The sequence below is a fragment of the Balaenoptera ricei genome, chromosome 10 (genome assembly GCF_028023285.1).
Source record: "Balaenoptera ricei isolate mBalRic1 chromosome 10, mBalRic1.hap2, whole genome shotgun sequence".
NCBI lineage: Eukaryota > Metazoa > Chordata > Mammalia > Artiodactyla > Balaenopteridae > Balaenoptera > Balaenoptera ricei.
Window position 1 is genome coordinate 92,138,597 of NC_082648.1, and position 14,976 is coordinate 92,153,572.

Sequence of the window (14,976 nt, forward strand, 5' to 3'; positions counted from 1 at the left end):
TCCTTGTATAATTCCTTTCCTGAGTGTGCGCAGGACCTATGACATACTTTCCACCAGTAGAATACAGCAAAAGCAGTGGGATGTATATGATTATGTGTATATGATCACTTTACATAGGACTACGGTGCCCATCTGGGGAGAAGACGCTCTTCCCTGCTGACTTTGGAGAAGCAAGTTGCCATATAGTGAGCTGCCTATGGAGAGAGTCACATGGCAAGGAGCTGAGGGTGAACTCCAGCCCATAGCCAGTGAGAAACTGAGTCCACAGGAAACAGAACATTGCCACAATCACGTGAGCAAGGAAGATGAAGCCGCAGCCCTACTCAACATCTTGACTGTGGCCTTGCAGAGGACCCAGCTAAGCCAGGCCTGGACTCCTGACCCATAGAAACCATGAGATAATAAATGTGTGTTGTTTTAAGCCACTAAGTGTATGGTAATATTGTAATGTAGGAATAGATAACTAATATAGTCAATTAACCACAATGGTAACTCTCCCCCATCCACCCTACTTTGAAAACTCTCTAATGTCAGTGGCCTGCTTTAAACAGGAGTCCTGGAATAGAACAGCGTATCACAGCTGGCAATACTGGCACACTGCATGTGGTGTGGCCATAAGCAATGTCATTGCTTTTCTAATAGGCGTAAGAGAATAGCTGCACTTGTCCGTCTGAGAGCAGGCTTGAGCTCCTACTGTGCACAGGGCACTAGGCTGGATGCTGTGAGGCAGGGGAGTCATTTCTCCCCTTCATGCCCCGTCCCAGGCAGACCCACTCTTTGGCTCGTGGTGTGATCCCTTGGTGCAGGTGATACCCACAGCTCATCTGTTTTCCTAATTCTCTTCCCGCTTTGCATTACTTTTCTCCATCAAAGAGGAGGCAGAGGAAGTTAAAAAAATACAGGTGAACTCACCTGTTTCAGCTGGAGGGGATGCGAGGGACCATCCGGTGTCAAGGAGGGTTATACTGAGACTCACGGCTCATAAGCAGCAGAGCCGGGGTTAGAAAAGCACCTCTGACATCTAGCACAACACTCTTTCTTCAAATGAAAACCTGCCGTTTTGTCCTTGAGTAGTAAGAGGCGGACATTGTGATTCCAGATGGATTTTTGGTGCCAGATGCATGCAGAGAATCTTTGACTTTCTCTTTGTTCTTTTGGGCAAATGAACCCGCTTCTCTGAACCTCAGTCACCCTATCTATAAAATGAGGAGAATGATATCTACTTCACAGGGAGTCCAGGAAGGCTGACAGGATAATATATGTAAAGTGCATGGCTCCAAGCAAGTGGCAGAGAAGTGCCTGCTCCCGTGATTACGTTCTTTTGGGAGGATTTAAACTCTCATGCATCCCACTGTGCACACAATCATGAGAAAAACATTTATTGAGCAATCAAATTGTGCCTGACATGTTCCCAGAAGGCATTTTCTAAGACTGAAAGAATCCAGTAGAACTTTGATCTCATCTGAGAAGTCTTCTCTGCTTACCCTAATCAAAGGAGCCCCCCGCATGCTCCCTGGCTCCAGCGTCCCTTGGTTTTCTCTTCTCCATTGCACTTATGACCCACTGAAATGGCCCATCTATTTGCTTCCGTGTCGACTGTCTGTCTCCACCATGCAAACGTAAACTCTAAGGACAGGCACTATGTCTGTCTTGTTTGCTGCTCCATCTCAGTACTCAGAAAAGGGTCAGACCTGGCATCAGTGCTCAATAAATAAGGAGGGAATGAATGAAAGAACCTGTCTTGTTTTTTTCCTATGAGAATTGGCCTAAAGAAGAATAAGGGGAAATCCAAGAAATCAAACCATTTCAAAGAAGAAAAAACCACGGCATTCTAGCAAAACACTCCCATTTACTTATTACGCACTTTTCATATCCCAGGCACGGTGCCGAGCCCTCAGCATGGGGTATCTCATTTAATTCTCACGCTGGCCCTATGAGGTAGGTGTTCTTAGTGCCCCCAATTTATAGATGAGGAAGCTGAGGTCCAGAGGAGTGAAACCTTCTGCATAAAAGCACACGGTTAGTAAGAGGTAGAGCTGGGGTTTGGAATGCAAACCCCAGGGCCTGAGCTGCTTCATACTGCAGAAGCTGATGGTGGCCTGTATTTGGGAAATGAATACGGAAATATTTAGGGGTAAAGAGGCATCATGTCTGCAGCTGACTCCTAAACAGTTGTGTGTGTGTGTGTGTGTGTGTGTGTGTGTGTGTGTGTGAGAGAGAGAGAGAGAGAGAGAGAGAGAGAGAGAGAGAGAGAGAGAGAGAGAAAAGGAGGGAAGAGAGAAAATGTAGTAATATGTTAACCTTTTTAACCTTTAGGGCAAAAAGTATCTGGTAATTCTCTGAACTATTCTTTCAACTTTTCTATAAATAGGAATTACATCAAAATAAAACACTTTTTAAAAAGCCAGTGGTGGGGAGAAGATACAGCTCGCATCATGGTGAGGAAGGGCACAGATCCTGCTTGGCTAGGATGAAGCCTAGAGATGAGGGTGAGGCTGGGACAGACTCTGGGGCCAGAAGGTCAGGCTGAGCAGCCAGGATCTATCAGGGAGGCAATGCATAGGCACAGAAAGGAGCAGTGATGATGTTCATTTAACTAAGTCTGCCCTTCCTCGAGCACCCCAAAAGGCTTTAAAAGCCAACTTCTAAATCTAGCTGCTTATTGCCGAAGATACCCACACAGTCAGGAGAGCACTGCTTCCCTGTGGTGTGGTTCCCACCTAGTGATCCATGCAACATTCCAGCCTCTCCATCTTGGGACAGGAGAGGGTCATGAGAATGCTGGCGCTTCACACACTGTTATATAATTGTCCCTGGGGAGGTGGAAGCAGACAGCCTCTGCACATTTTTAAAAAATGCCCAGAGAGGGTAATTAACTCATCCAAGGTAGCACAGGTGGCAGAACTTGGATTAGACCACCAGGGTGGTGGGTTCCCATCATGTGTTTACATTCTTCTTTCTTGGTACCACCACCATTACATTACTAAAGTGCTCATAGTTAGCCTTGAGTCCTGATTCCTTCCCTTGAAGTGCAGACACCATCTTTCCATTATTTTCTAAAGTAGCTGTGCATGGGGGAAGGTTATGCATACTCATCCCAAAGCATGGCCTTCAGAGTCAGACAGACCTGGGGACATCGCTTCCTATGGGGTGACCTTGGGCAAGCTATTTAACCTCCCTTCCTCACCTGGAAGATCAGGACAAGGATGTTCAGATTGTTGGGTTGTTGTGAAGATTCATTATCTCGACATATTTATTGACTACTGATCTAGGTGCTGTGGATACACCAGAGAAAAGAGAGACAAGGGCCCTGACCTCAAGGAGCTTCTATTTTAGATAGAAAAGACAATGAATAAAAAATAAACAAATAAGTTTTTTTTTCCAGACAGCAGTAAGTACTGAAAAGGAAATAAACCTGAAACACAGGGCAATGGGAGGCACAAGTGACTGGGGATGGTTGTCTTACTTCAGCCAGGGCAGATGTCTCTGAGAATGAGAAGGTGACATCTGAGCTGGAAGCTGAATAACAAGAAGGAACTGGCCATGGCAGGACCTGGGAAGGTCAAGGGAGGAGATGGGGCAGTCCTGGAGCAGGAACCGAACTGGGCTTGGTGAAACATGGAAAGGAGGCCAGCATGGTGAGCTCAAGGGAGAGTGGGAGAAGGACAGTGATGGCGGGGACTACATCATGCTGGGGACGGAAGCGGGAGGCATTTAGAATTCATTTTAAACGCATGAGGGATCCAGAGAGAGTTTTGAGCAGAAGAGTGATACGGTCTGAGTTTTTTTCTTGAAAAAAGATAACATACATAACGTTATTAGTACAGGACCTGGCACAGGGTGGATAGTTAATAAAGGAGAGCTATATCATTGTTTACCATTCCTAGGCAGCACCACTGATCATTACAGACTTCCAGAAGGTGGGTGGCCCATGTGGGCCTTCCATCTAGAGGTGGTGCACCTGGATGCACCTGACTAAGGAAGGGGAAGAGCAGTGGGAACTATTCCTGACCTTTGACTTCCTCCCTCCCTCCTGCCGCCGACCCACCCCCACACCAAGGCAGATGCCAGCTGTCTCTGCCAGGCCAAGGGGTAGGATCCCTGGGCCTCCAGCTGGCTCCAGCTCCAGGCCTCTGAGCCGCCTTCACAGCGCTGTAAAAATGCAAAGCATTCCAGCCATTTTAATTACTGGGTGTTGCAGAAGCCAGCAACCAGTTCATACAAAGGAACAACAGACAAAAAATGATTTTTCAACATGCCTTTGGCCTCTCCCCTCCTTTCTGCCTGAAATCAGCCTCCAATCACTGGCTCCTAGGCCTTGAAAAGCACTCCAGGTATGTGCAGTCTCTTTAAGAGTTTGTTGACGTGACATCAAGATCTTTTTTCTCTAAATACTTGAGGCAGAGGCAGTTCCAGCTACCTTCAAGCGGTTTGGAAAGTTACTGGTCATATTCTTGACATGCTAAGACTATCACAGGGGCTCCATATTATACACACTGAGAACTTTGTTATAAAAGAGTTCAGTGTGTGGTGGGTCTGTCTGGGCACCAAGTCAGGGGGCTTTTAGTTCCTGAAATTCCAAAATGACCACATTATAAGGTACTCCCACGGCATGAACCCCAAACACAGTATTCCAGCAGTGCTTGGATGTGGAGAAGAATTTCTTAAAAGTTTGTAATGTGACTAGAGAAACCTCCAAGTTCCCTAATTCTGGTTTTTCAGTAGCTTCGAAACACTTTCCTCACTAACAATCTAATCTAACAGTTTTTTGGGGACCTACTGTGTGTCAGGCATTGGGCTAAGTGCTCAGAAAACTCAATCAGACTTTGTCAACTAGCTCGCCTCCTAAAGAGGGAAAATGACACAGAAAATGACAATCCCAGTGTACTGTGATGAATATCAAGTCACAGATAATCTCTGATGGTGGAACCCAGCTTGGGTGGAAGGAAAGGCTGCTTGTATGAGATGATGACTAATGATAATAATAAGATTGCCTTAATAATAATATTGACAGTGGCCACTCATTGATGGCTGACTCTGTACCAGGAGTTCTGCTAAATCCTTCCCGTGTATCATGTTTATTCCTCACAACTCTGTGAAGTAGGCACTAATGCTGTCCCTATTTTACAGATGAGAAAACTGAGGTACAGAAAGGTTACTTGTCCAAGATCACACAGTTTATAAATGGCAGTGGTGTGCTGGTAAATACCTAACAACTAGCTCTCCAGGACAAAAAGCTTGGTTTGTAGCATCTGCCAATTACTATGGTATAAATACTCCCATCATGGCCAATTTTAAGTTACCAGTGTGATGTCACAGAATGCAGAGTTGGGAAGACTATTTCTGCCATACAGATTCAATAGCTGGAAATAACCTCAAGAGCATAGATTAGAGTATAATGTAATAAAATAATGAAGTGATGAGTTTTAAGTATTCATTACCTGTGTTTTTAATATAATTTGTTTGATTGTAAGTTTATATAATTACATTTTTAATAATAGCTGTGTTTAACAACTGACTGGGAAAATTCCAGAAAATTTAACCATCAGCTCTCATAAGCCAGGGTGAGGCAGCTCCAACACACCACTGGGGGCTCCAGAACCTCACTTTTCACCCCTCTAGACAAGTAAGAGGTAGTCAGGTAAGAGGAGGAAAGGCACTACAGGCCAAGGGAACAGCATGAACAAAGACTTAAGACATGGAAGTAAGAGAATAGACAACAATGACATTTAGTGTTCGCAAAATGTTTTCAACCCATCACTGGAGTGCAGAGAGGTGGTAAGGAGCACAGAACTGGACGCTGAACTTCCAATTCTGGTTCCACGACTTATTAACTGTGTGACCTCGACCAAGTTACTGAACCTCTCTATGCCTCAACTTTCTTTTCTGTAAAGTGGGTATGATAATAACAGCCCCTACATCTTAGAGTTTTGAGAATTAAATACATTTGTACCTGTAAAGTACAAAAACAGGACCTGGTACATAATAAATCCTCAATCAATGTTAGTTATTTATTATTTGATCCTTAAAACTACCTCTGTTAATTAAATGTTTGTCCTCACTTTATGGAGAGTAAATATAAGTTTAGAGAGAAACTCAGTAGATGGAGGAGATGGGACTAGAATAAGTGTTCTGTTTCTAGCTTCTGTGCTCATCCCAAGGCAGAAATCACCTTGACCCCATGAATATTATTCTTCAGTAGGGCCTGCTGATGTACTCTCTGCCCTACTAAGTGGCCTTCTGATAGGGACCATAGCTGATTCATGTTCCTACACACCTTGATTGATGGGTGCAAGGCATTCTGGGAAGGAAAACCCACCCAGTGACAGACATTGGGCATTGGCCCCTTGTATCCTTGCTATTTTCTGCGTGTTCACCTTCATCCTGAAGAGGCAGGCTGGAAGGGTGGTTAAGAGCATGGACTCTTGGGCCAGACTGCTCTGGATTCAAATCCCAGCACTGCAGCATCCTGCCCATGTAATCCTGAGCAAGTTACATAATCTCTCTGTACCTTTGTTTCTATACCTGAAGAAAAAAGGGATGGTGAGGATAATCTCGTCTACCTCACAGCTTTCATTATAAAGATTAGTATGAATTAATATACACAAACTGCCTAGAAGAACACCCTGCACTCAGTAGGCACTCTGTAAGAATTAGCTATTACTATCAAGTTTTGGTTTCCTTTGCTGCCTCCTTCCCCCCATCCCTTCTTTGGGTATTATGTACATGGTCAAAGGGAATAGGATATGGGAATATGCTCTTCCTTCATAAACACAGATTGAGAGACAATAGGCTACTTGATGGCGGGGGTCTCATTCTTCTCTATAGCTGTAGGGCCACACCCTGCTCCATACAGGTTCTCAGTGAGAAATTACTATGTGTCAGGACTGTGCCAGTGCCTTATTCACTGTACCTTGTTTGATCCTCATGAAGAGCCTATGAATTTCTCCTCCATTTTACCATTAGATATCTGAGGCTCAGAGAGGTTAAGGAACTTGTTCAATGTCACAGTGAAAAAGTGAAGAAGGATCAAAACCCAGGTTTATTAACATCACAAGCCTTGGTCCCTAACCCCCTTGTCAGTCTGCCTTCCAGAATCTTCCATTGGGAAGTTTTGAGAGATCATAAAATCTAAACCCTTGGTTTTACATTTAAAGAAAGGGGGTTTATTGATTTACTCATGGTCACTCAGCTATTGTGTGTGGCAGAACTGAGACAAAAACCTGGTATATTTCCTCAATCGTATGCTTACAATTTCAGGAGGAAATGAAGCCATCTTCAAAAGCTGTTGAAAAATACTGATCACTATTCTATCAGCTTGCCTCTAGATTCTGGGCCCTTTTTTGGTAATACAAATGTAATTTTCTGGTGGCACCTGTGCAAATTCAGAGTAATGAAGGACCTAACCTTACCCCCAGATATTGCCTGCCCTATGATTTCTCCTGCCTTTTCTCCACTGCAAACCAGGTCAAACAAGAGATGATGCATTTCACTTGCCTGCTAATAAAAGCTCCCTCACTGGCCCTCCTTGTGGAGGTACCATGTCTCCTTCTGCTTGGTTGCATCATGCGATGATCAAGAGCTCTGACTACTCAATGGGAACCCAAAAGATGAAGAGGAAGTCACCAGCACTTCATGAACCTATGGGTACAGTGACTTTGCGGTCTCCAGAAAGACTGCTGGTTTGGAAAGAGACCTCTAGGTCTGAATCACAGCTCTGCCACTCCCTTCCTTGTAAGAAATTTAATTTTTGAGCCTCCGTTTTCCTGGCTGTAAAATGGACATAAAATAGTATCTACTTTTTAGGGTTGTGAGGATTGGAGCAAACACTGTATTGAAAGTGCCTGTACATAGCAGGTACTCCACTAATGCAAGTTCCCTTTCCTTTCTCTTGTCTTAGGAATCTTTTCAGTTTATCATCCCAAGGTTGATGAATGTTACAGGACAGGAAAATAATTATTTACTGTATTTCTCTCATGGGCCCAGCACTGAATTAGAGGAGTCTGGAGTGATGGGAAGATGATGAGATACTAAGGGGTCTAATTTCTTGTCTCGCCTTTGCCAGTAATCCTGTGTGACCATATAGAAGCCCACATCTCTGGACCTTCTCCTATATCGGTAAAATGAGGGGGTTGGATTTGATGACCCACAGTTCTCTCCCACCTCTGGCTCTCTGTCTCACCATAATATGGGTTTCCAAGTACCTCCCCATTTCCTGGTAGGGTGGCCCAACATCTCATGGCACACTTGACCCTCCTGTTATAGTTCACACCACCCACTATTGTTTTCATGTCTTTCTCTCCCACTAGACAGGGAACTCCTTGAGGGTAGGTCTGTGCCTTATTCACTGTTAGATCCTCAGTGCTTATTGTGTATTAGTGGACAACCAGTCAATGTCTAAGGAAATTGGAAGGAAGGAGGGCAGGAAGGAGGGAACCCTGTACTTTCTCTCCAGAGCTGATGAACACACTGTGACATGCAAGCTGTGATGCAAATAGAGACTGTCAGTGGAGCAATGGAAAGAAGGTTTTCTGTCTTCTGAGCACTGAAGCTATAAATTCACACACCATGCATGTGCTTAGCCATCTGTGGCAGTAAATCAAGACACGGTAAGGCGAGAGTTCAAAACCCAAAACCCAAACTTGTTGACCTGAGGGTCATTATTGGAAGGTGACTGTAATCTAAAATATAGAAACCAAATGGATCATGATATTCCTGGTGCAGAAAAAGTCTGGGCAAAAGAAGGGAGGAGCGGCAAGTCTGGAGCAGAAAAACAGAAAGACCAAAGGGGTTAAAGTGGGCAATATGTGTCCGGTCTTGTCACTGACCAGGGAGAGGGACTCTTGCGAGCAGGTGTGGGCATTGTCGTGCCCTTGGCCAAGGATTCCCCTCAGCAAGAAGGAGAATTCCACAGTATCTCAGCTGAAATAACCTTCTGACCTCATTCCCTGTGTTCAGACTCCATACACACCAAAGCAACTTTCTGATGAGAAACTAGCTTCATACGAAGCTCTCTATGATTATCAGGAAAAAATATGAGGGTCATGTTGACATGACATGACATGACAATTAAATCTCTCACTGGAAACAAAGACAATGGAATTTGCTGGTCTCTTTTGAATCCTGGTGTCCCTGGGACTGATTAACTCTGGGAGCTGAATCTAGTTGACTTTCTGGACCCAAGAAGCTGGATTCCAGAAACTCTATTATGGTGAATTTGTGAAGCTTATACACTGACTGTCCCTCTCCCTATTTTCTTTGCCATTCATTGGTTAGTTTATTCTCTCAGTATTTGGTTAAGTGCCTACGATGTACAGATGCTGAGGTAGAGACTGAAAACGCCCCTGTATTTGCTTGCTGTCTAAGGGAGAGAAAGACGTATTAACCACTAGGGGCAACAGAGTGTGGGAGGCACTGTGGAAATCTGGGGGATACTGTGTGGGTGGGAGGGGAGAGAGGAAGGAGAGACCTCGGGGGAGCGGTCAGCTCCGCTGAGGCAGAGAGAGGGTCAGGAAAACGTCCATGAGTTGATTCAAGTTGAATCCGGAAAGATAAAGATCCTGACAGATGAGACAGAGGAGGGTCAGGGACATAAAGATGGAAGGTGGATTCCAGGCAAAAAGTGCAGTGTGAACAAGCCTCAGAGGCAGGAAACTGATAGCCAGAACCTAAAAGGTTGGAAGATGGGAACGAGGGCATAGGTTGGAAGAGATAAGCAAGGACAGGACATGCTGTTGTGTAACTGCAGCGGTAGCAATCCCACTGTATTCTACTCGAATGGCCCCCCTCTGTGGGGCCCTGGGAAGAGCCAGATCACAGAGGGCCTTGTATGCTTTTCTTTGGAGTTTAAGACTGTTTAGAAAGCCATGGAGAACAAATGAATCAGTTTTAAGCAAAGGACAGCATGATTTCAGACTTACATTTGAAAAACTTTACACCAGCAGCAGTGCAAAAGTTGAATTTGATAGAGAAAGACTCTGGACAGAGGGAGCAATTATGTGCCTACTGAAATTGTCAGGAAAGACTATCTGGGCCTGACCCAAGGCAGACATGGTGGGAACAGGGAGAAAGGGATGGTTAGAAGAGGTGTGTGGAGTGAGATTCTACTGGGCTTGGTGAATGATGGCGCCACTGGCGGGGATGGGTAACACCAGAGAGGACTGAGAGGAAAAGACAATGAGTTTGGACCCTGAGGGACTGAGGAGGCCATAGGCCCTCCAGGTGAAACTGTCCAGGGGGAAGTTGGATCTAGACAAGAACTCAGAGGGATACTGCTGCTTACAGTGTCCATTCTAGTGCACAGAGCAGAGTGGTAGGTGGATCCAGGAGAGAGGGTGGGATTAGCCAGGGAGAGTGTGGAGGCTAGGAGGGAAGGGAAGGGGAAGGAAGGAAAAGGAAGGGAACGGAAGGGATGAGAAGGGAGCCAAGGACAGAAAATTTGGAAACACCTACATTTTAGTGGCAGGAAGAGCCGAAAGAGCCTTCTAAGAAGACTGAGAAGGTGCAGTTGGAGAGGCAGAAAGCAAAAACCCAGAGAGAGCGGAGTCTCAGCAGCCGAGTTCAGAGAAGGATGTGACCAACAGCATCAGATGCTCTTTGGGCATCCCCATTGCACAGGATAAGTCAATTTCAATTCCAGCAGGTTCAACCGAAGAGAGCTCAAGCACCTTGACAGAAACAGGATTTGGAGCCCAGTCTGACAGCACAGCAACCCTATGTCTGTCTGTCCATCCCATTCCCTCCAAAGCCACACAGCACCAGGCAGAGACGCTCATGTGCGTCTTCTGTGCAAAGCTGAGCATGCAACCTTCAAAGCAACCACAAAGGAGCTACTCATTTTTAAAGGAAAAACACACGAACTCCATGGGCATAAGGAAGACATTAAGACAGGGTCGAGGAGGAGAAGTTCTGCCTCTACTGCATATTACCCTTCACAGAAATAATCGACCAACTGAGCACACAGTCACTTAAAAAAAAAAAAAAAAAAGAGCAAGTGCTGGAATATTAGCTCTGTTTCCCATCTCCCACCAACCCAGAAAGCGGGGCACAAAATGTCTCCACCGTGCACATGTGTTTTCTGGCTTAAAATCTCTGGGAGTAGTTCTCTGTGGAAAGAAATGCGAAAACCCCAGGATTCAGGTGAATTCAGCCAGAGACTCACACTAAGGGGTCTTCACTCCCTGGCAGGGCTGGGGGAGAGCTGGGGCAAGAGACGCCCTGCAATTTTACTGCCATGAAATTGGCTCCAGATGGAAGTGAGGAAAGGTGTTTACTCCCTGCTGGTGCCAGACACAGAGAGAACCTGAAGTACCTACCACCTTAGGTCCATAATTCCCCAGTGCTGGGCAGCAACCCTGCTGAGGATCTGGCCAGGGCTCATGGTGATGGGTGGACCAGGGCTGTCTGTTGCTTGGAAAAGGCTATTTTGAATGTAATGACTTTCAGATGGACTGTGGGTTTGGGGAAAGCCACTGAGGCTGGGGTCTGGAAGAGAAGGGGCGGGAAGGAAAAGAGGTGTTTCCCTACACAGCAGCAGAAATGTCTCACATCTTGTCAGTACCTTCACCAGGTTTAATTTCCAGAGGCCAGCTCTGCCCTGGAAGGGTAGGACCGTGGCATCCTCTGTTGTGTTCCCAGATCTCCCCAATCCCCACAAACCCATGATTCACAAGTATGTAGCTTCCTGAGAGCACGGCTCCCCTTGGGTGGACATGTGGCCAGCCTGGGGGTGGAGAAGCTTGGCAGCTGAGGACCCAGACGGGATGCTGACTGAGAGCTTTGTGGCCACTGCAGATGGGAGGGGTTAGCTTCACCCACTCAAAGGCACCCACACCCCACTGACTAGCATGGAACTGTGCCTCTCCCACCTTCTCAGTGAGATTGGCTGAGGATGCAGGCTGAGGGAATGGGTGTTCTCTGGCTTACAGTGCCCCCTAGCACTGGCCAGAAGAATAGGGCTCTGTGAGCTCTCCAAGGAGCTACCACCTGCCTATCTGAATACTGGAAAGGGGCCAGTGGGGCCAAATCAATTCCATTCATTCAACCGATACTTATTGACTTCTTTGTTACCAACACTGGATCTTTATTACCAACACTGTCTTCAAAGGGCTTACAATCCAGGAAGGTAAACAATCACTTTACAGTCAGACAAGTGGTGTGAAAGAAAGAAGCACAGGATAACATGGAAGGGGGTTGATAAAGACTGGGGATGGGAATCATAGAAGGCTTTCTGGAGGAGGTGACATTTAAGCTGTGATCTTAAGGCAGTATAGGAGTTCGATGAATTTTGGAAATAAGGTATGGAGATAACAAAAGGCATATTTCCTGACCTTTTAGTGCTTATGACCCAAGAGGCAAAAAGACAGATAAACAAGTAATTACAGAGGGGCTCTATCAGGAACAAGACCCTCAATCTCTCCTATGCCTTTGCCATCACGATCTTTGTTTTCAGCCTGAGTCTTGGAGGAGAGAGCAGAAAGCAGAATAGAAACTCACTGTTGATTGAGAGACTGATGGACATGCTGCAGTCTCGGTCACGTTCGATTTGTCTCAAATCTGTTTAAATGGCAAGAACTATCTTCCCTTCAGAGACATTCACCTTGCGCTTGAGACTTTTCCATGGATTCTGAGACTTTCCAGCCAGGGGGGATCTTGGAGATCACTGAGTTACATCTTTCATCCAACAAACAGGAAAACTGAGTCTAGACAGGTGAGGTGACTTGCCCACACACACAACTGCTCTGCAGCAACCTTTGGAACAAATCTCAGGTCTTCCGCTTTTTGTTTTTCACCCCAGCCTCTTTTTGTCCCCCAGAAAGAAAATTTTCATGTGTCTCTTTGCAGCAGTAATGTTTGAAATGTTTTCACAAGGTATTAGATAATTTAGAAAGGGAAAAATAAACACAAAAGAGATAAACCTCTGAGGAGTACAGAGTTGTATTCATTATGATTGGCTCAGAGGTGATTATCATCATAACAGAGAACAATTTAGTCAGTGCAGGCAGAATTCTCTACTTCTTGGGCACTGTGCAAAGGGACTCTGAAACTCATCTATAGATCTGAAATGCAGATTCAGGACTGCAAGTGGCTGCAGAAGAGTATAAACATTAGGTCACGTGCTGCAGCTGCGGGGGCTGAGGCCCATGAGTGGGTGGGAGAGAGCCCAGGTAAGGAATCAGGCAGCTGCAGCAAAATCTTGGCTCTGCCACGAGCTAACCGTGAGACTTCGGGCAAATCCCTTCACCTGTCTGAACCTTATTTTCCCCAACTATAAAATGAGGATGGGCAGTCTCTGAGGTCATTTTTCAGGACCTCTAAATGTCTATAAGAGACTTCCATAGGTTCTAGCATCCTGGAACTCGAAATGAAGGGGGGTGGACAAGACAGATTTAGAAATTTCGTCAGTTCTTCTGGGGTTTATAAATCTATCATTGTCCTTAGCTGTCAAAAGAAAGTGGGGAGCCGGTATCTTCATTCTTACCATTAGCCCCAGGCCCACTCCATCCAGCTTCTGAAGTGGCCTTGCAAAAGCAATTCTTACATATTATAGGTCCATGGACACCATGACGTCCCGATTGATGGCTGTGAGGTCTGCTTGCTGGAGGGCCTGACCCCAGCAGTAAGGCTCCCCTCTACAAGGATTCATGAAGCTGGCTTTCTCTTTTCCTCAACGTGAGGACGGAGCCGACCTCACATGGATGGGCAAAGGGAGTCCCCTCAGGTTAGACATTAGGGAGAACTTCCCAACTAACAGGGAAGCTGAACTCCAAAGACACTGGCCCAGCTTAGGACAGGGAGCGAGAGGAAATAAACCAAAAGGCAATTTTATTACCTTTCAGCTCGGAAAACAATGTTTGCTCTCACACTTACATAATTAAGAAGCTGCCATAATCAAATGCTTCAGATGTTTTCTATACAGAACCTGCTGCTTGAAGTTCAGCGAAAGTTATTTCTGATACTCATATTCTCGGCAAGCCTTCCCTTGGAGAAACTACTGGTAATTTGGACAAAACATTAAAGTGAGAAGAAAAGAGAGAAGAGAGGGCCTCTACACGTAAGACGCTTATCCAAAGTGGATTTGGTCTGGAAAGGCTTATAAAACCTTCCACATGACTGGCACCGTGCAGGGATAAACGAAACTCTAAAATCCGAACAAGTATGCCCTCATTCACCCTGGATCCTTGGAGTGGCATATAGAGCATCCACTGCTCAAGATTCAATGGGTTGCTGGCCACACCCATATCCATGTCTCCAGGGACCCAACTTTGCACTCTGAGGGCTAAAAAGCAGTGTGGCCAAATATCTCAGGCCTCAAAGTCTTACTAGTGTGGTTGGGGAAATAGTACAACTATATCACATGAAACAAGGAGCAAAGTTCTAAAGTAAACACCAAGAGAAGGAAAGCCCTCTCTAGGTCAGGCTATAGTTAGAGTTAAGGTGGGAAGGGTCTTAAAAGTTGGGAAGGGGACAAGACAGAAAAATGTGGAAACTAGATTCCCTTCCTCATAGCTAAAATTTTTAAGAGGAAAAAAGGAGCATAAAAAATGTTCTTGGAAATACCATTTCCAGTGAAATTTTCTGATTCTCCCATTCCAATGTCACTTCTCTGAGGTGTAAACAGAGGAGTTTCTGAGAAAGAGGTTGAACTTGTATTTCTGAGCAGTACTTCCTAGTCCTTATTTTGTTCCAAACTTTTAGCATTTCTATTGCCAAATGATTTAAGTCTCTCTCCAAATGGGATGAGTTGGGAGAGAAAGTGAGAGGGACCCAAGAATAGAACGATAGAAGGCTCCAGCTGCAAAAGGGCATTTGCACAGTTAAAGCTAACTGCTGCTCAAGTCCAAGAAAATAAAAGCCTCTCTTAAGGTGGGAGTGAGTGAATTGAGTTCCTGGCTGGTTGCCAAGTAATGTCACTTTTCTGTGCCAGTTTCCTCATCTGGAAAGTGTGAATAATACCTGGTGTTTTTCCTATCTAAA

At 45.4% G+C, this 14,976-nt stretch overlaps 1 protein-coding gene across 2 annotated transcripts in view; it reads right to left on the reverse strand.

Annotated features, from left to right (window-relative positions):
• The window catches only part of SYN3 (synapsin III), a 447,953-nt gene that overhangs the window by 222,598 nt on the left and 210,379 nt on the right, over positions 1 to 14,976 (reverse strand). The gene's annotated exons all lie outside the window — the stretch shown is intronic.